We start from the raw sequence: 22,525 nt of genomic DNA on the forward strand, positions 1-22,525 counted from the left end.
ATTTAAAAAAATAAATAAAAGTTTTTGAGGTGGGGGAGGGAGGGGGGAGAGAGAGAGAGAGAGAGAGAGGGAGAGAGAGAATATCTTAAGCAGGCTCCATGCTCAGCACAGAGCTCAGCACAGCTGGATCCCACAATCCTGGACTCATGACCTGTGCTAAAATCAAGAGTTGGACACTCAACCAACTGAGCCACCTAGGTACCCCTAGGATCAGTGATCTTTGAAGTTATTACTGTAATTGTTTTGGGGCATCATGAACTATACCCATATAAGAAAGTGACCTTAATAAATGTGTTTTCTTACGGCTCTACTGGCTGATTGTTTCCCCATTTCTCTCCCCACCTTTGGCCTCCCTATTTCCTGGGACACAACAGTATTGAATCTGGGCCAATCAACCGTACAGGGCCTCTAGGTGTTCAAGAGAAAGGGAGAGTTGAAGGTCTCTCATTGTAAATCAAAAGCTGAAAATGATGTGGCTTACTGAGGAAGCCATGTCAAAAGCCAAGACAGACTAAAAATGAGGCCTCTTGCACAAAACACAGTCAAGTTGCAAATACAAAGGAAAAGCTCTTGAAGGAAATTAAAAGTGCAACTCCAGTGGAGACACAGATAATAAGAAAGCAGAACAGCCTTATTGCTGATACAGAGAAAGTTTTAAGGATCTGGATAGATCAAACCAGCCACAAGATTTTCTCAAGCCAAAGCCTAACCCAGAACAGGCCCTAACTCTCTCCAATTCTATGAAGGCTGAAAGAGGTGACAAAGCTACAGAAGAGAAGTTTAAAACAAGCAGAGGTTGGTTCATGATTTTAAGGAAAGAAGCCACCTCCATATCATGAAAGAGCAAGGTGCAGCACCAAGTACTGAGGTAGAAGCTACAGCAAGTTATCCACATCTAGTTACGATAATTCATCAAGGAGGCTACAGAAAACAACAGATTTTCAATGTAGACAAAACAGCTTCTATTAGAAGAAGAAGAAGCTATCTTGGACTTTCATAGCTAGAGAGGAGAACTCAGTGTCTCACTTCAAAGCTCCAAAGTTCAGGCTGAGTCTCCTGTTAGGGACTGATAGGGCTGGTGATTGTCAGTTGAAACTAATGCTCACTTACCATTCTGAAAAATCCTATGGCCCTTAAGAATATGTTAAATCTTTTTTTATAGATTTATAGAGCCAGGGCTCTATAAATGAAACAACAAAGCCAGAATGACAGCACATTTGTTTATAACATGGTTGACTGAATACTTTAAACCCTTTGCTGAAACCCACTGCTCAGAAAAAAAAAGATTCCTTTCAAAATATGACTGCTCACAGACAGTGCACCTGGTCACCCAAGAGCTCTAATGGAGATACACAATGAGATTAATGTTTTCGTGCCTGTAACATTACATTCATTCTGCAGCTCAAGGAATAAGGAGTAATCCAACTTTCAAGTCTTATTATTTAAGAAATACATTTCATAAGGCTATAGCTGCCATAAATAGTGATTACTCTGACAGATCTGGACAAAGTAAATTGATACCTTTTGGAAAGACTGCACCATTCTAGATGCCATGAAGAACATTCATAATTCATGGAAAGAGGTCAAAATATCAATATAAACATGAGTTTGGAAGAGGTTGATCCTAACCCTCACAGATGGCCTTGAGGTGTTTAAGACTTCAGTACAGAAGTAACTGTAGCCATGACAGAAATAACAAAAGAACTAGAATTTGAAGTGGAGCCTGAAGAGGTGGCTGATTTGCCACAATCTCATAAAACTTGACCACATGGGGAGTTGCCTTTTTTTTTTTTTTTACAAATAGTTTATTGTGAAATTAGTTCCCACATAACACTCAGTGCTCATCCCCACAAGTGTCCTCGTCCATGCCCATCCCCCCCCCCCCCCCCCCCACATCCATCAGTCCTCAGTTTTTGTCAGCATTCAAGAGTCTCTCATGGTTTGCCTCTCTCCCTTTCCCCCACCATTTCCGCCCTTCTTCTCCCCCTTGTTCCTCCGTCAAGTTCCGGGGAGTTGCTTCTTATGGATGAGCAAAGAAAGTGGTTTCCTGAGATGGGATCTACTCCTGGTAAAGACACTGTGAAAACTGTTGAAGTGATTTAGAATAGTACATAAACAAAGGATTTAGAATAGTACATTAACAAAGGATTTAGAATAGTACATAAACTTAGTTGATAATGCAGTGACGTCTATGGCCATACCACCCTGAACGCGCCCGATCTCGTCTGATAATGCAGTGACAAGGTTTGGCGGGACTGACTCTAATTTATTGTTTTTAAGTAGGCTTCACACCCAGTACAGAGCCCAATGTGGAGCTTGAAGTCACGACCCTGAGATTAAGACCTGAGCTGAAATCAAGAGTCAGACGCTTAACCAACTGAGACACCAAGGTGACCAGACTGACTCTAATTTTTAAAGAAGTTCTCCTGTGGGTAAAATTCTATCAAACACGATCGATCCCATGCTACAGAGAAATCATTCATAACAGGAAGAGTCAATTAGTGAGGCAGTCTTCATTGCCGTCTTATTTAAAAATTGCCACAGCCACCCCAGCCTTCACCAACCACTACCCTAAGTCAGCAGTCATCAAGAGCAAACCAAGACCCTCCACCAATAAAAAGTTTAGAGTAGCTGAAAGCTCAAATAATGGTTAGCATTTTAATAAAGTACTTTTAATTGAGCTATATGCAAGATATTATTTTGTTGATACTCTATAGTCAATATTCATGTAAAATTATCCACGTATTAATTGTTTTTGTTACTCTTCATTTCTTCCTATACTTCCATGCTTCCATCAGGAATCGTTTTTCCTTCTGCCTGAAGAATTTTCTTTAATATTTCTACTACTATGAATCTTTGGGTGACAAATTTTCTCTGCTTTTGTCTGAAAATGTCCTTTGGTTGCCTTCATTTTTGAAAGATTTTCCCTAGGAAGTGAATTAGATTGAAAGTTACATTCTTAATCAATTTAAAGATCATTTCATTGTCTTCTCATTTCAATTATTTTTGTGAAAAGCCTGCTCCCAGTCCTACAATAGCCCTTTTAAAAGAATGTGTTTTCCCCCTCTTATTTTCAGTCTTATACCTTTCTCTGATAATCTGAAGTTAATTCTCATCCACATTAACTGTCTGTAGATTTTTCAAAGTGGCGACAGATACATAGGTAACCAACGTACAGAGCTTGTTTGGTGACTTTTCAATCTTTGTTATGTTTTCTAGACAACTGCACATGGATACAGTACGGAACATTCCTTATTCCTTTGGTCCAGACAGTTTTGTTGAGCCTGTTGTCGATGCACACATCTGGAGTTCCCATAGCCTTCATGACAAATTTCCAGATCTCTCTGAGCGCCCGAGGGGCAAGCTTTTTCAACACCACTCTATGGATGCACTGATGAATGTTGATGGTGAAATCTCTGGTCACTACATCATTGATGGCAGAATAGCCTTTCTTCTTGCCCCCCTTCTTTATGGGAGCCATTCCGCAGGGCCCTGGTTGGAAAGCCCTCTGGCTTCTATTTAACACTTTTCTGTGTGTTTTGGTCTTATTATGATGTTGGGTGTGGTTTTCTTTTATTTATCATGTTTGGAGTTTGTAGAACTTCTTGACTCTCTGACTTAGTATCTTTAGACAGTTTAGGATTAATTCTCAGCCAGTATCATTTCAAACATTGCTTCTGCCCCAATCTGTCTCTTTTCTCATCATTTCCCTTTACATACACACATGCTGGGTCATTTCACCATATTTCATATGGTTCTTATGCTCTTCTATTTTTCTACTCTTTTCTCTCTCTCTATGCTTCAGTGTAGGTATTTTCTATTGACCTATATTGCAGAGTTCACTAATTTTCTATGTCCAATCTGCTATCAAATTTATCTATTTAATTTCTCATTTTTTACTGTATTTTTCATTCCCAGCATTTCCATTTAGGTCCTTTTTTAAATATACATTCCATTTTATTTGTGGAATCCTCATCTACTTTCTTGAACATATTAATGACAGCTCTTTTAAAATCAGTATCTAATTATTTTAATAGCTGGATCACCTGTTGCTCTTTTCATCATCAGTTTTTACTTTTTTTTTCTTTTAATCATCTAGCCCTATTTCCTGGCATGCCTGTTGCTTTTTCATTGAATGCCAGACACTGTGTATCTAAAACTAATAATCTGAGATTCTGGTTAATGTTATCCTTCAGAGAGGATTTATTTATTTATTTTTGCTTTCTGGCAGGCAGTTAGAATAGGGACAGATCACTGTAACCCACTCTGAGTTAAACTGGTTCAAAGCTGTATTTCCCTCTTTTGTGAAGGGTGTCCTATCTCAGGTTTACTCTTATTCCTGAGTGAGGCCATGCCCAAGCAGGAAGTCTAGGGTGCTTACCAGGTCTCCTTTTCCTTGGTAAGTCCTGAACTTCAATTTTTGTTTTCCCTGATCCCTAACACTGCCTGTTAAGCCTCCAGCCTTTAAGAATAGCTTTCTCTTCACTTTCTAGCCTGTGAGGTATTAACACATCTGCAAATGTCTTGAAGAGAAGGGCAGTGCAGATTCTTGGGCTCATCTTAACATTCTTCCCTTCTTCCTTAGATCCTAACCTCTTAAGTGTGCATAGCCTTCATGGCTTCAACTCCAAATTTTGTCTCCCCAGCACCATAAGACTGCCAATAGCTCCTTTAATGGTCCCAGCTTCTTGGAAACCACTTTCTGTTTGATTTCTTTACTTGTCTATCTCCACAGCCCTTAAGAACCAGCAAATACCTCAGGTAGAAAAGCATCACAGAATATTAGCTTGATCAGTATGCTTCCCTTCTCTTCAGGACCCTAGCCCCTCAAGTCCTGCCTAGTTTTTTTGTGCTTTGTCCAGCTTTTCTAGACAGCTTTGTAGAAAAGTTGACCTATAAGCTACGTCACTTTCACTAAAAGCAGAAATGAAGTACTGCTCTCATCTCTGGAGCTCTGTCCTATCCAGATATGCTTCCCTCTTCTTTTTGAAGCTGGTCTAAAAGCCCCATAGTTAAATAACTGCTGATTTTTTTTTAAAGCCCAGATAACCAGCAACCAATTATTTCAAATATCCAACTATACCCAGGACGACGACATATACTGCTCTCCTCTGGTTGCAACTCTGACCATTTCCTGGGGTTTGACAAACTTGGATTCGCCAACTCTCACTGCCGGGCTTACCTCTACATATAAACCAAAATACTTACATCTGGTCCAACCCATTTGGGAGAGTCTTCCTTCTGGGCCTACAAGCTCCATATTCCTAGTCACTACACCATATAATCAGACCCAAACATAAGACTCAACTCCACCTTTCTCAACAAATTGCCTATACTCTCAACCCAAGTCAAGTACCACTCAATGTTTATATTCCAAGTTTTGAGACCCTCTTCCCCTTCCTCAAGTTTGAGCTATGAACTCTGACATCAGGCATGCTTTCACTTTCAGAAGAGAAAGTCTAGGTAGTTAAGCTCTGTTGTGTTGGACTCAGCGTATCAAAGTCATATGCAATACAATGATTTATAAGCAATATTTGATCATTCACATAACCAAAATATATTTCTCAGATATATTTGGTCTTTGCTCATAGTTCCCAAAAATGCTTCAGAGTCATGAAGATGAAAAAGATGTCTTATTACTAATAAAGGTGACTTCTGAAGCCCACCCAAGGGTGGGAGCACATTGCCAGGAAAACCAACCATGTGATTAGAGGGTTGGAACTTTCAGTTTCAGCTTCCTCAGACCTCCAGGGAGAGAGAGGGGCTGAAGATTGAGTCAGCCAAGGGCCAATGACTTAGTCAATCATGACTGTAATGAAGCTTCCATAAAAACCCAAAAGCACAGCCTTTTTGTCCCTTTTTCAGAGAGCTTCCATGGATTGGGAACCAGAAGCCTTCCACATGCCACTGAGGCAGGTTCAAGCTCCATAAGAACAGAAACTCATTTTGTGTGAGACCTTGCCCTACGTATCTCTTTTTCTGGCTATTGATTAAATTCTTTATTATATCCTTTAATAAACTGGTAAACAGAAGTGTTTCCCTGAGTTCTTTCTATAAGTCACTCTAGCAAATTATTTGAACCTAAGGAGGAGGTCCTTAGATCATCCAATCTGTAGCCAGCTGGTCAGAAGCACAGGTAACAAACAGCCTGGCATCTGAAGAGGGACAAGGAGGCAGTTCTGCAGGACTGAACCTTTAGCCTGTGGAATCTGATGCTATCTCCAGGTAGATAGTGTCAAAATTGAGTTGAATTCTCAGACACCCTGCTGGTAGGGACGAATACACACACATACACACACACACACACAGTTTGGAATTGAGTGCAGGAAACTTAAAAGAGATGATGTTGGGTAGGAAGGCCTGAGGCACTCACCTGGGCCATACTACTTGTGGCAAGCCTCCCCGCCCAGACATTTACCCAAAGCCAATGTGGCTGAGCAGGCTTTGTGGTTCTTATTATGACTGCAAGATGAACCTAAGTAAAAAAAATAAAAAAAACATCAGGGAACTCTGCAAAATGAGATTTACTACTCAAAGGTCCTGGAGGGTACAGGCAGGCCTGAGAGCCATACAGTAAAGTCAAAGGTAGAGACAGATGAAGGGCTAGCAGATCTGGGGCTCTGCCTTTATTAGGGTCTGAGGGTGGGGTGCTTAGGATTTCATGGGCTCACTCTTTACTGGCAAATATAAGACATAACTGTGTGAATTAGGGAACAGGAAGAAGAAGTAGGGTCATACAAGTGGTCAGTTAATCAGGTTACCCAGGGCTTTCTAAGAAGAACTTCATGGATAGAAGATGGAAGCGACCTGGTTCACATATATGAAATGGTGGGGGAGGTGGGGATGCCTGGTTTACACCCTTTCAAGCAAAGCTTCTTCTTCCCCATGGACTTTAGCGCAGAGAGCCCCATCGTCCATTATTCAGGGAGTCTGCAATCTGGGGTTCTGAAGCCTTGATGCCTCATTAAGAACTCATGGCTGATGGAACTACCCAAGAGAAAATAGGTAGTGCTTTCTTCCTTTAAGCCAATGACCTGAGACCGTCTGAGCACACCTGGTTAGGGGGAGCAGCTCTGCTGGTTTATACAAAGTCAGTCTATGCATACCACCTAGAAAATGGCCTCCTGATTAGATACACAGGTCAACCTTCTGACAGGAAGTTAAATAACTGGTTTCATGGTTTTCTCTAAAACATGTAGCACTCACATGTCATGCTTATCTATCACTAGAAAGTTTTCAAATGCACTGGGCCAATGGGGACTACTATTTAATTCTAGTTGATGACACTTTTCAACACATGTGTGGTATTTAATGTTGCTATTCAAAATACAGATAAGTTATTTTTATTCCTTATACACACATACATATTATTAAAACAGTAACAGCCACATCACAAAAAGTGTTAACATTAGGAGAACACTTTCTAAATAAATTATCTGACATAGTTTAGCAGTATAAAAACAATTACCATTTTTCCAGAGCCCTTAGCTCAAAGCCCTTTGCTACCTCTAATTCATAAAATATTCCACTGACTCAGGTGAAAAATACTGTCTTTTACAAACAAAAAACCAGACTCTTGAATACAGAGGACAAATAAGTGGTTGCCAGAGAGGAGGTGGGTGAAGGGACGGATGAAACAGGTGAAGGGAATGAAGAGTACACTTATGATGAGCACGGAGTAATGTACAGAATTGCTGAATCACTACACTGTACACCTAAAACTAATACAACATTGTATGTTAATTATACTGTAATTTAAAAATGTTTTAAATAGTCTTTTAAAGTGTCCTAATCTACCACTTGGTGACTGAGAAATCCCAGTCTGCTAGGAAATATACCAAAACCACCACAGATCATACCAAGATATTTCCCTTTAAGCCCCACTGTTTCTCAAATTCATTACCAGGATCACTTGAAGATGTTGCTTCTTCACCTGATACTGACAATTTGAAAACAGACATTTAAACATTGACTCTGTGCTAAATTTCTTCAGGAGATATTGCTAAATCGTGGGCTAAGATCAGTGGAAAGACATTTTTTTGGATGCACCTAAATTCACAAGAAAATAATAATGATTTCCACTACCCTCTGTTTCTGACTTCCAAAACATAAAAAACTACAAAAAGAAATGATTCTCCTCAAACCAAACAGTAAAATATGACTCAGGGGAGGAGAGGATCAGGCCACTCCTGATCAGGGTTGGTTTAAGAACATGGCCATGCAAACTAACATGAGGTAAAGATAGCAAAGGCAAAAACAGGCAGAAACCATCCCTGTCCTGAAAGTCCTTACAATTTAGAAGAGAAATAAAAAAACAAAGAAAACAGCTGTGAACAATTAAAAAGCAGTACATCAACAGGTGCAAAATGTTCTTGTTCAAATGAAATGCACACATGAGTGCCAAGCAGACTAACTTTGCGTTTCCATTGCAGGGAAGACTGCAGGCGAAGACAGTCCTATAAACAACTGTTTACCATGAGGAAATGTGGTTCACTACTGAATAAGAACAATCCAAATTTACACTTTTGCCATGGGAAGAAAATGTTCAAGGGCACATGTGGTATGGTACTTGCAGCCCGTAACCACTCCCTTATTACCACATCGCTAAGGCAAGGGGCTGCCCACGAGCTGGATGGTTGTGGCACACAGCCAGGGTATAACTGACTTCAGCCTCCAATGTGAGTCTGGAAGAAGCTAGCATCCTAACCCAAACAGGTTGGCCATACATCGTCTGCTGATCAACACAGGTGTTGTGAAATTAAGGACACAAAAAGTTTTGCAAGCTTGTTCTTCTGTCTTCCAAAGAACAGAGATGGGGCCGNAGAGTCTCTTTAGCATTTCATCAACAAAAATCCCTACATATGTAGATCAAGCCCCACAGCTGAACACAAAGCAGACCAACCCTTCCTATTGTTAACAATCAGTAAAAATCTCAAAGGTAAAGAAAAAAAATGGAAAATCCCACACACAAATACAATCTTGTGTTCCTTTTATATTATTTTATTACCATCTCTTTCAAGCTATAGGCTTAAACAGTCAAAAAACGTAAGACATATAAAGCACCTAAGGCTTAGGAAGAGTTTTCCCCACTGGTTTTATCATTGTGATTATTTAAGGTATCTCCTTCGTATAACTTTAAGAGGAAAATTATGCAGTTAATTGTGAACTCAATTTTTTAACAGTGCTTTCCTATAGTTCCTTAAAGTATATAGCTTCCCCTGGATTTTTATTTTCCAAGTTAGCCAAGGGCAGCCTGGATAACTCAGAAGATTTTTTCCAAAGCAACCTGAAATTGTAGGACTCCTTCTGGTCAGACCTGGGAGCATCTCCTCTACCTCCAGGCTAATCTACCGTCTTTCCTAAGCAGGATGACAAAGAAACCAGAAGACATTGCCAGTTGTCACCATCCCTAACATATTCAGCTTCTGAAGATCTCCATAAAGATTATTTTAAAATCTCCCCAACTGAAAACATCACTCACTGTGGTTTGCATTCCTGAGGACGACACTGGAGTAAAAGTCACCTTTGCTGGCCAATGCAAGTGGTGCCATCAACAGCCAGGAAGAATAATAGTCCCTGAGAGTCCAGTGGAGACGATAGCTGCTGACATCAAAGAGACTTGATGGACATCAGAGCTTCTTGCTTACACCACCACCACTACCACCAGCACCAGCGCCACCCTTCCAGCACTGCTCCCAGGAAAGCCAGTACTCTCTCACACAAGGATGGATCTGTAAGCAGAATATCAGAAGGCCCTGAGTGGCCTCTGCTGCCCCACCCAAAAAAGACTGAAAGTCAGCCCCCTGAGTAGCTATTTAAGGGTGGGATGGAATCTTATATGTATTTTTGTCCCACCTACCACAGGTCCTCGTATACAGGAAGTATCCAATTAACTGACTCAACAGTAAAATGGACAGATGAATGAATGAATGAATGAATGAATGAATGAATGAATGAATTAGAAATATATATAAGATAGGAAAGTCATATGGATTTTCTGCCTTCCATAGTAACAGTCAAAGTTTTAATATGTTCTCATCTTTAAAACAGCCCTCCAGGTAGACAGTGTTCTCTTCATTTTGTAGAGCAGGGAAAAGAGGTTCAGTGAGTTAAATAGTGTAAGACCATAGTAATTAATGCTAAGGGCGGAACAGGAATTTGAACTTCTATCTCTCTGGTTGCAAAACCTGCATCTTTCCAACACACCAAATCATCTTCTTAAGGAGAGTTTAACTCTGCAAAGTTTCCCAAGTAAAATAAAACAATAAGCAAAAGTAAATGTTATTTTCAGGATCAAAAAATAATATTTCTCAGACTATCTACTGTAAATAACATACACCAAAACATGCCAAAACACAAAACTGAAGATCAAAACCCATCTGGAAGCTGTTATTCCAGATGGAAACAGCAAAAGAAACCTGTAAACCTCAGACCCAGTTAGAGGAGCTCAAGCCAGGACCACATAGAGAAGAGGAGTCTAGGGGATAAGAAAGGCTCAGGGCTAGCTGAGCCTGCCTCCTCCAATCCTCCCTTAGAGGGAATTTACTGATCATTCCATTCCAGGGCTGATGGCTTCTATGATCAGATCAGACTATAAAATCTCTGACAGCGAGGACTGTATCTTCTACCTATATATATATTTTTTTCCTGCCATGACTATATGTATCACCACACCATACATATCACAAAGGTTCAAAAAATGTTAGTTGGATTAATGTTGAATTAACCCATGAACAAATGAAAGGCAAACTCTGTAAGCAAATCAAATATAATAATAACAAACAAACAAACAAACAAAACCCTGAAATGCTCGCGGGCAATGGAAAGGGTAAGGCTTTCTTTGGTTATTAAAGCAAACACTGTTCTGGTCTTTTCTTTCCTCTGACTGCAAGCCTAAGCAGGCCTACCAACATCTCCTCTCTTAGTCCTGATTTGAAAGAAGTGGGTATTCCCAGCCTGCAAATCATAAACACAATCATACTGGCCATTTGTCTAGCTCTATATTTGTCCTGATGCAACGTTAAATGATCACATTATCATTCTATCAATAGTTTTAAGTTCACTGGTGGAATTCTTTGGAGAAGGTGGACCCTGTATACTGAAGGCCATACGGATTCAAAGAAAGGCAATAATTTCCCCCCTCAGACACCAAATTCACTTCTGGATATCCTGATAAATCATAAATAGAAACTTTCTTTTAAATTTCATGTTTGGCCAGTATGGTACTGGCACAAAAACAGAGACACAGATGAATGAAACAGAACAGAAAACCCAAAAATGAACCCACAATTATATGGTCAATTAATCTTTGACAAAGCAAGAAAGAATATCCAATGGGAAAAAAACGGTCTCTTCAACAAACGGTGTTGGGAAAACTGGACAGCAACACACAAAAGAATGAAATTGGACCATTTTCTTACACCACACACAAAATAAATACAAAATGTACTACAGACCTAAACATGAGAACTGAATGCTAAATAAAAATGCTAAAAGAGAACATAGGAAAATAACTTCTTTGACATCATCTGTAGCAACTTATTTCTAGATATGTCTCCTAAGACAAGGGAAACAAAAGCAAAAATAAACTATTGGGACTACATCAAAATTAAAAGCTTCTGCACAGTGAAGGAAACAACCAACAAAATTAAAAGGCAGCCTAAGGAATGGGAGAAGATATTTGCAAATGACATATCTGATAAAGGGTTGGTATCCAAATATATAAAGAATTTCCAAATTTCCAAACTCAGAAAACAAAGTACCCAGTTATAGAATGGGCAGAAGACATGAACAGGTATTTTTCCAAAGAAGACATACAGATGGCCAACAGATACATAAAAGATTCTCAATATCACTTATCATCAGGGAAATGCAAGTCAAAACTACAGTGTGATATCACCTCATACCTATCAGAATGGCTAAAATCAACAACACAAGAAAATGGTACATGTTGGCAAGGATGTGGAGATGTGGGGGGGACCCTCTTGAACTGCTGGTGGGAATACAAACCCCTGCAGCCTCTGTGGAAAAAAGTTAAAAACAAAACTACTCTATGATCCAGCAATCACACCACTAGGTATTTACCCAAAGAATACAAAAATACTAATTCAAAGGAATAACTATACTCCTATGTTTATAACAGCATTATCTGCAATAGCCACATTATGGATACAGTCCAAATGTCCATTGATTGGTGAAAAAAGAAGATGTTATATATACATACAATGGAATACTCCTCAGCCATGAAAAAAGAGTGAACTTTTGCCATTTGCAATGACATGGGTAGAAAGAGAGTATTACGCTAAGTGAAATAAGTCAGAAAAAGACAAATACCAGGAATTCACGCATATGTGGAATTTAAGAAACAAAACAAAGGAGCAAAGGGTAGTGGGAGGACAGAGAGAGACAGAGAGGCAAACCAAGAAACCAGACTCTTAATTATTGAGAACAAACTGATGGTTACCAGAGGGGAAGTGGGTCGGGGGGATGGGTTAAATAAGTGAGGGGGTTAAGGAGTGCACTTGTCATGATGAGCACCAGGTGATGTATGCAAGTGTGGATCACTATATTATACACCTGAAATTAATATTATACTGTTAAAAAACTGGAATTTAAATTAAAAAAATTTTTTTAAATTCATGTTTGGCATTAATTTAGAAGTCACATGGGAATTTTATATCATACCAGCAGCTCTAACAATGACAATTTTGTGACAATTTGTGAAATAGCACAGATGCTCTTGAATGAACAATGGTCTCCCACAGGTCAGCCTTTTCATTCAACAGTGTCTGTGAGGAAGGAACTCATGAAACCAAGCAGGATGTTCACTTTTCATCGCACAGCTAGGCTTCTGAAAGTGCTCTGGCAAAACTCCCAATGTTCTCATAATTTCCAAATTCAATGACCATCATTCAGTCCCCATCTTATATGACCTCTCAGTAGCATCCGATACTCTGACAGCACCTGCCTGTTCCCCTCCACAATTATCAGGACACCACTCTACTGGTCTCTCTCTGACCACGGATAGTCATCAACATCCTTGCAGGCATCTCTTCCTCCACTGAGCCCTGAAAATTTGCTGCTGCCCAGCATGCTGTCCTCAGCAAATCATCCATCCTGAATTTTACTGACTTTACCTAAATTTGCTTACCACTGGAGAAATACTAAATGAAGGACGACAGGACAAAGGGAGGAAGAGGAGGAAGGAGAAGAGGGTAAACCACAAGCTTGCTCAGCTACACCTCTGGAACTGGCAACCACACAGCCACGACTCATGTGTATACAGAATTTAGTTGCGGAATGGCAGGAATTCAAGGCCTAATGCTGAAAAGTCACCTTCATTTGCTTAAAATGACATACAGTTAAAACAGCTGCCTGTTAACAGACAAGTACAGCAAGACAGACTTACCACAGCTGACAAAAGTAATACCTGGTATAGGCTGATAACAGCTCCAGCAAGGACAGGCAGAATCCTCAACAAATCATTTTTCAGAAAGGTAGGCACCAGACTAGCTGGTATTTTTCAGTCTTAAATTCAGTCATCCCAAAGTCCCTCTCTCCCATCTCTCCTGTATCACACCCAGTGTCCTTCAGACCCCACTCTCAGCCCATCTCCCAAGTCGCAGAAAATGCTTACTCCACAAAGATGGATCACATATTAGATTTTATTCTAAGCGATCAAGGTCGAATTGATGTTCTGAGACCAATTCCAATGTGTGGGTGCAGTGTTGGGTGCCTCACACAAACAACCAAGCCATTCTCAGACACCAACAGGGCATCTAAGGAGAATTCAAATAAATTCTGACACTATCTACCCAGAGATAACAAAGATCCCATAGATTAAGGGCTCAGTCCTACAACACTGTTCTTCCTGCCACTTCAGGGGTCAGTCACAGGCCCAGGTTGTTACCTGTCCTTCGGACCCGCTACATATTAGAGGTTCACACAACCTCCTTCTTGGACTTCAGATGCTGGCCACAAGTCCAGGTTGTTACCTGTTATCTCTGACCAACTAACTATAAAGTCAGAGATTCTCAGGACCTCCTCCTCAGGTACCACTAATTTGCTACAGTGGCTCACAGAACTCAGAGAAAATATCTTACTTACCAGATAACTGTTTCATTATAAACGGATGTAAACTCAGAAATAGCCAAATGGAAGTGATGTATGGGGTAAGGTGTGGAGAAAGGTCTCAGAGCTTTCAAGTTCTCTCCAAGTGCTACACTCTCCCCAGTCCCTGGGTATTCACTAACCTGGAAGCTCTCCAAATACCATCCTTCAGAGTTTTTACAGTCTTCATTACATACATTACATAGGTTAAATCACTGGCCATTGGCAACTGTGTCAACTTCCAGGCCCTCTCCTCTCCCCTCCCTTGGGACTAAAACTTCCAACCCTCTAATCATCAGGTTGGCTCCACTGGCAACCAGCATCCCTATTCTTCAGTGCTTTTCAAAAGTTTCCTCGTGGGCACCTTGGTGGCTGAGTCGGTTAAGTGTCTGACTCTTGACTTCAGCTCAGCTCATGATCTCACGGTTCCTGAGTCCAAGCCCCACATCAGGCTCTATGCTGACAGCGCGGAGCATGCTTGGGATTCTGTCTCCCTCTCTCTCTCTCCTTCCCCTGTTTGCTCTCTCTCTCAAAATAAATTTTTAAAAACTTTAAAAAAGTTTCCTAATCTATATAATAAATGATACCTTTTATCACTCTCAATGTTTAGGAAATTCCAAGGGTTTAGAAGCTGTAAACCAGTAACTATGAATAAGGAGCAAATATATATAATAAATATAATCTGGTCGTCTGAGTAACCAAAAATATATTTCTTATAAATTGCAGTACCACAAAGGTCTAAGTTATTTCACTGACCCCAATTTGTTTTCTTAAGGTCTTTAACATCTTTACCACATGATTATTAAGGGTACTATCGAGCCTGTAGAAAATTGGGGTTGTGTGTCTTACCAAAATTCTCCCCATGAATCAACCCCCAAATCCTCAGTAAATTCACACAAAGAAAAATAGAATTGTAAGTAGTAAACATAACAGGCCTGGCACATCTAATAATTGCTTGCAAGAGAAATAGAAACCAGAATAAATAGAAAACAACACATTTGGAGTTCTTTTTTCATTGGCCAAATCATCCTCATCCAACTCATGAATTCCCAAGGCTACTTGATGGGTGTTTGTTACACCCTCATTCTAATGCACTCTAGACTGACACTCAGAGCCACACCCTACTTCCCAGGAGAGCAGAATGTTCCCTTCCATGACAGTGCATGGTCCCACCAGGCAGAATCACTCACAGGCCCCAGGACCACTTGTTGCCCTCTATAAATCTAATCTGCCCCACTGAGAGTATGTCTTTCATTTTCCATTTTGGGTGGCAATTATAATCTCTTTCCAGTTATGGGAAATGGTTAAATGTACTAAGTAGATCAAGAATAGGGGTGCCTGGGTAGCTCAGTTGGTTGAGTGTCTAACCCTTAATTTCAGCTCAGGTCATGATCTCAGGGTCGTGGGATTGAGCCCTGTGTTGGACTGTGCACTGACTATGGAGCCTGCTTGAGGTTCTCTCTCTCTCCCTCTCTCCCTCTCTCTCTCTTTCTCTTCCCATCTACCTCTCTACCCATCCCCCACTCATTCTCTCTCTAAAATAAGTAAAATGAAAAAAAATTTAAATAAAATAAAGTCAAGAAGAAAGGATAAAAGCAAATATAATTTTAATAATCTGTGTTATTTTTAGCTTTTAGAAAGAGAAACCAACAGAAGTTCTAAAACCAGTTAATCCTAAACAACACTGTGGTTCTACAGCCAAGTTGGAAATTCCATCCTAACTATGACTCAAAATCCAGAAGCCACAAAATAAATGAAAGATAAATACAAGCACATAAACATCAAAAAGTTTAGTCTGGTAAAAATCAGTTAAAAGACAAACAACAAAAACTAGGAAAGAGTATTTGCAAGTTTTATCACAAAATTACTTCCCTGATATATAAAATGCTTCTAGAAATCCATGAAAAACAAAGCACCACAATCCACAAATAGAAAAGGCTCTTACAATTACATCAAAGATGTACAACCTCACTCATAATAATAGAAATGTACTTTTAAAACTAGATGTAGGGAGTGCCTAGGTGGCTCAGTTGGTTAAGCAACAGACTCTTGATTTTGGCTCAGGTCATGATCTCACAATTCTTGAGATCAAGCCCCTCACTGGGCTCTGGCGCTGATAGCATGGAGCCTGCTTGGGATTCTCTCTCTCTCCCTCCCCTCTCTCTCTACCCCTTCCCCTGCTCTCTTAAGAAAAAATATAAAATAAAATAAAATAAAATAAAATAAAATAAAATAAAATNGAAGCTTTCTATGTGCTGATGTGGAAGGATCTCCAAGACATGTTAAGCATAAAAAAGCAAGGTGCAGGAAAATGGGTATGAGTCCTTTGGGACAGACAGAGGGTGGTGATAATTAAATGTTTTCAAATTTATTTATAAATGTATAAATATAAATGTATAAAGAGATCCTAGAAAGATACATAAGAAACTAGTAACAGTGACTATAGGAATAGGGACAGGGACAGAGTAAGCAGAACTAGACTTCTGAATGAATACCTTTGGATAATTGATTTTATTTTTGAACCATGTAATACTCAGCAAGCTGAGGCGTAAGAAGACTATGAATCCACTTTGCTCAGATGTTCCTTTTGTCTCCAACATCGTTTACCCCTCCCCATCCTCAGGGGATCCTTAATATTCCCTCACAGTACTTAGTTTACCAATTCTCTATCCTCAAATCTGTTTCTACAACAAGGAGTTTCAGAAAACAGAAATTATTCTTTAATCTCATAGTTTCAAACCAAACACATGGAATACATTTTCCTAAACCTGCACTGGATAAACCTGAAAGAGCTGAAACCCCTTGGTTTGAGGACAGCTGGCTGATACTCTTGCACAGGGATAAGTCTGAAAGACAACACCTTCCCTAGCCTCTCCCACAGTACTTTTCCAGGTGGTCTGACCCACAGCCTGCACTGTGCCACACCTCCTGATGTGTCTAAGGTCTGATGCCTTCGACAACATCAACCAAAACTGGAGCTGAGCATGGAAGCCTCAAAGCCACCCACAGGTCCTGGCATGAAAGACTCTGTGCTGGGGTCCAAGATAATCCACTTAGATGGAAGTACCAGATGCATCCTTGCACAATACAGAATTGTACTCAAATTTTTCCAGCTGTTTACCTTTAACATCCTAAAAAACTTCCAGAAATGACTTTCCCTGGTGACAAACTGCACTCTCTAACACTTTAGGCCGTATTTTTTGCATGATTCCTTGTTACAATTAAATCTCGTTCCTTCTTACCATTGTATCTTACAGAGCAATTAGGACATTAATTCTTTTCCATTAGAACCCAGTGTTCACCTATCTAAACCCTTTTATCAAGAGAGCCATAGAATAACACCTGTGCTTTCAATTCACATGAGTATTTTATTTTGTTTTGTTTTAGCTTCTTTCCTTTTTTGTATCACGTTGGAGAGTGAGGGGCAAGAAAGATAGTTTTGAAAGATTTAGCTCACATATAAAATAACTCCTCTTTTCATTCATCAGAGGGCAAAGTTCATCTATTTCCCCCTTCAGTGGATATGAGAAGATACACGGGTAACCCCAAGATGGCCAGCCAGGCATTAAGACCATGTATGGTGTGTAGTCTAATGTATGCTCTCCTTATGCTACACTCCTGTCCACCTCCTGCCTTTACTGTTGGCAATTATAGGGTCAACTGAGCAGCCAGAGTCAAACAGCCTTACACTGCTGGAGAAATCTAGAGAATCAGTCTATTCATTAAAGACTACCCCCCAATAAATCTTTCTAAAAAGAAAGAACCAAAAGCTTTCCTTTTGGACTATGGCCAAGTTCTCATTTTACAACCAGCAGCAGGTCCCAGCACTCCAAAACAGAAACAGTAACTGCATATTTTCCTCTTTTCCCTCTGCAGCTGGAGAGCAAGCATGAAGTCCTGAGGGAGAGACCACAGGGGGCCTCCAGGAGCCTTCTCACCAGAGGCCCAGTTACAGAACAACTGCAAACATTTTCCTCTCATTCTAGCAGTATAGATTCCCAAAGGGCACTCCTCTGAATTTGGCCTTCATGCACATCAGTCAATACATAAACTAAAAATGTGAACTATCTCCCATGAGTAACACTGAAACGGGTAAAACAATGTAAGCCTCCTTAACCAATCCCAAAACTACCTGTTCTCCTGAAGTATCACTTACCTTACCTGAAGCATCAAATCCTTCTTGAAGCAGTTGTTTTTTAACAGTTTTCTTGGAAACTAAATACTATAGCAAGCTGTTCCTCCCCTCCACAGAGCTGCTGAAAACTAATAATTGAAGTGCAAACACCAGTTTTGGCAAACTTTAGCTACAAAAAACCATTAATCTTATAATGGCATTTTAGAGGTCTCTACGAAATCACATTTCCAAATGAAATAAACTCAGTCTCCCAAACTGGACTGCATTGGAACAAGGAAACAAACAGCCGGAGACAGCAATGAATTACAAATGGCATGCTAATTACCAGTCTACATCCAGAAATAGCTGAAGACTGCAGGATTTTTGTTGTTGTTGTTGTTGTTAAAATAACTACAGCCTTTATTCTAGGGTTGGGCAAAAGCATCTGATTTATTCAAATGCTTCAGCTTCTAAACCTAATCACATTTATATGTACTTCTCTAGGAGGAGGAGTGGACGGACAGAAACTCTGGGGGCTGGGGCATGGGTCCCCAGAGACAGTAGTGCAACTGGGCATGTCACCAGCATCACCAAACCCACCCAGTATAGCTGACATGGAGGAAAGGGGGCTGTACGACACTTTCTTGCTTGCCCTCTTTGTTAAGTGGCACCCCTCTCAGACCCTACAGAAAGGAAGGGGGCAGAGGAAACCAAGTCTCTACAAAGTGTCTTTTAGCACTTTCCTCACATATTCCATGGTAGGTGAATGACTAGCATCAGTACCCAGGAGAGTTTTACAGAGTTTTGATTAGAATCCTCCTGCTTTCAAGATACTTACAAACTGCTGAAAAGAAAAAAAAAAAGAAAAAGTGCATGAATGTGAGAGAAACATGGTCATTTTGTCCACTTATCCTTAGGGATAAGGACAAGATGAGCATCTCTCTATACATGTGTGAGATCAGCTCAAGAGATAAATAGCTCATCCAAGGCTCCTGTTCATGCCCTATAATGTTTACTTTCAGAATCTGGAGTCTGCCCTACTGAAAGACTAAGCCCACCCTATCCTGTGCCCCAAACCTCAACCTTCTGTCACCTTATTACCCTGCTAAATATGTCCCATCCTCCCACCCCTACTCTCAAATTCCAGAATGTTCCAGCAAGGTAATCTGGTCCAGCAAAAGTTCCTCCAGGCTTCATGGAGCTGTAGGCAAAGGGTGTTCTTGGGTCAAATAAGTTTAGGAAATTCTGGGTTAAACAACACTGAGGTTTTCTTTACCGCAGGACTTCTCACAGCATCTAACATGCAAATGGTACATTAGGAATCTCCAAGAAAGGAATTTAATAGGCAGCATTTATAAATTCAGTTGACTGGAAGATCGTTTCTTTTGCCCACCTCCTAAAGCTACTCTGAACACATGCTGGGCTAGGCTCTGGGACCACCTCCTCCTTCCAACTGACAGGCAAACATTTGCTGAGCACCTACTCCGGCTAGGCACATGCTGGATGTCAGGGATATAAACATGGAAAAGACACATACTTCTCTGGCACTCATGGCTGAGGATGTGGAAACTCTGCAAGGTGAGCTGCTCAAAGTCATTCAGCTCGTTAGCAACTGGTTTCAGAACTTGAACTAGTTGCCAGCTCCCCATTCACCACACTTTCTTCCTTACCACACCCCACCTCTGATCACAAGAGGTGTTCAGCTTTAGAAACATAAAAGTAGATGAAGATCTCCATAGAGAAGCCTAAATTCTTCATTAAAATAGAACAATCTGCATTCCTTTTGCCCACTTAATCCTGTTTAGTGTTGATACAACCAAGGAATTCTTGAGTAAGGTGGCTGATAATATAAAGATGAAATAAACATACCAAATACCCTCATCCTGGTGTTGAGTACTCAAGTTTTCATCTTATGGCCAATTTTCACATACCTGCCCAAAAAATAAGCCAACATGGTTCCAGGCATCTCCACTGGGACAGACTTAGGAGGAAAGCTGCCCATGAGAGAGCAACACTGCCCAGTATAGGCAGTGGTCCCTGCATACAGCCCTAGCTTGGTCATGTCCTTAGGACAAAAGACCATCAGAGCAGAGGTTGCCCCTCTTGCTCCCAGAGCCTCCCAACAAAGGTTTGGGTTCCTACCACAACCATCCATTCTGCCTTGAGAGGCTGGACAGACAAGGGGGTGAGTTGGACACAGGAAGAGAAGCCACAATCATCTCTGCCCTGGATGGGCCCCACCTGTAAGAAAGCACTGGCTGGGCTTTATAACCATGCCTCTCGAGAGACAAGCAAGGACCAGAATTTGCAGCTGGGGAGGGTGGAATTCCTCAGGAGCCAAAACTTGTCAGGCACTGGGTAGAGCCAGATGGGCTGTGACCAGCTGTTCCTATTTCCAGTAGATTCTCCTGAATGCAGGCATTCTCTCTCTAGACAGAGCCAAGCAACTTGGCCATGAAAGGCCCATCTGTGCAGGCATCAGGTGAACACAGGTAGGCAACCTTTCAACCCACCTCCTATTTTCAGAGGAACAACATCCTCACTTATCTTCTAGGAGCCCAGGTGCAGTGGACTCCTGCTTGTTTCATTACCCCTACAAGGAGACCCTAAAACACACCTCACCACCAATGCAGATATCACCAACTGCCATCCTGAAATTCACTTGTAATTGTCATGTCTCCCCATTAAAAACTAAAAGTTGCATCACAGAGGGCTTTAATCTTGAATCCAGGACTGACTCAAGAGTGCTATAGTCCCGGTTCCACCCAGTTCTGGCCCATGTGGTCAGTTACTTGGGCTTTTCTCTTCCACTGAAGGAGGGAGGCTGAGGGGGTTGGAGTGTGTTACCCACCTAACTGGACTCTGTGAGGAAGAGGCAGGTCTTCCTAAAACAAAACTCTAAAGAAAGATTTTTACTTTGAGATCTCAAACAGGCACACCAAAAACTTGAAAAGCTCTACCGCTGCTGTAAAAATTTGTTAATTTCAAGAAAGAGTCTGGTCCAACATTAATCTTCCATAGCCACTGTCCATAGCAGTGGGTACAGCTGATTGTGAAGGTTGTTCTGATGTTCCTATAATAACTGGGGCATTAGAAAATGGTCTTCATTTTTCAAAGGAAGTCAACACCCTCTTTTATTAACTACAAATGTCATTTAAAAAGGCTACCTACATGCTACATAAAAGTATCACTCTAAGCATTCTATCCTTGAACCTCAGAGGGAATGATGAAGAAAGGCATCCCATGGATGTTGCCCCCAGAATTTCAAAAATGGGAGTAATTTTAAACAAGCCTATATGCTCAAACCACACACTACACATGACTTACTGACTTTTCCTTTCCCAGAATGTGACAATAGGGTCCACTAATATTCCTACTTGTCCAGCCCTCAGAACAATCCCAAGCTGAAGCAGCAGTAGACTGCTGCACCCCAGGTGCTCAGGAGCAAGTCCTGTAGTGCCAAGCTAACCCTAAGAGCTGTGCAGAGGTGTCTGATCAAAGTGCATTTTTTATCCAAACTCCTTGGCCTCAGGCCCCACAGGCCAGGGAATTTCTACCAGATTCTAGAGAATCCAGCTTCCTGCTAATAAATGCTGAGTGGCTCTACTGTCTTTAAAAACTAACCACTGGAGCACCTGGCTGGCTCAGTAGGTTGAGCATGCAACTCTTGATCTCAGTGTTACGAGTTTAAGCCCCACGTTGGATGCAGAGATTACTGAAAAATAAGATCTTTAAAATAAATAAAAGCTAACCACCCTCTCATTCTTGTACTATCTCACCTTGGGACCAGAGCCCTGCCCCTGTTCAGGCTGCCCCTCCATAGCTGCCTGCCTCCCCCATGGCTATGCCAGGCCTCTCTTTCTGCAGTGCCCCGGAATGGCCCACTGCATGCTGTTTCAGGGGGCCCTCCTAGTCAGTTCCTGCAAAAAGGAGAGGTCCATTCTAGCTCCAGGTTTAGTACAAATCCTAGCCCAACTTCATATGTCTTCTTGTCTAACAATCAAAGAAAGGCTTGCCCATTGTCTTAGATATGACAGACAGGCCTGGTGGAGACTAGTGGAGGCTTGAAATCTGAACACCACTATCATGGCTCTGGCAGTCAGGAAACAATGTTTCAATAACTAGAACTGGTACTTGCCTTCGCTCTGGTCCCTACGTATACCAGGCTCCAGGAAAGGAGGTTGAATTGTCTTAGCTATTTATAATAAGGATACTACAAAAAGGGCTGTGTGATCTCTACTGGGCCAAAAACATCAAAGAGCACAGTGCCACTCCTCTCCCTTCCCCTCCACCCTTGGGTCA

The 22,525-nt window shown here is 41.0% G+C and overlaps 1 protein-coding gene and 1 pseudogene across 9 annotated transcripts in view; both read right to left on the minus strand.

Annotated features, from left to right (window-relative positions):
- The window catches only part of LDLRAD4 (low density lipoprotein receptor class A domain containing 4), a 433,421-nt gene that overhangs the window by 333,166 nt on the left and 77,730 nt on the right, over positions 1–22,525 (minus strand). The window contains exon 3 of one of the 9 annotated variants that reach the window (XM_077778114.1): positions 6,374–6,475. The exons of 7 other annotated variants lie outside the window; for them this stretch is intronic. The gene's annotated coding sequence lies outside the window, so the exon portion shown is untranslated. Of the gene's footprint in view, positions 1–6,373; positions 6,476–9,481; positions 9,523–22,525 lie in introns of those variants that run through there. One more of the 9 variants, XM_077778115.1, reaches the window with a different exon arrangement.
- LOC144243152 (large ribosomal subunit protein eL31 pseudogene) lies at positions 3,106–3,481 on the minus strand (annotated as a pseudogene).

This window comes from Crocuta crocuta, unplaced genomic scaffold, assembly GCF_008692635.1.
Source record: "Crocuta crocuta isolate KB4526 unplaced genomic scaffold, BGI_CrCroc_1.0 scaffold26, whole genome shotgun sequence".
NCBI classification, from domain to species: Eukaryota; Metazoa; Chordata; class Mammalia; order Carnivora; family Hyaenidae; genus Crocuta; species Crocuta crocuta.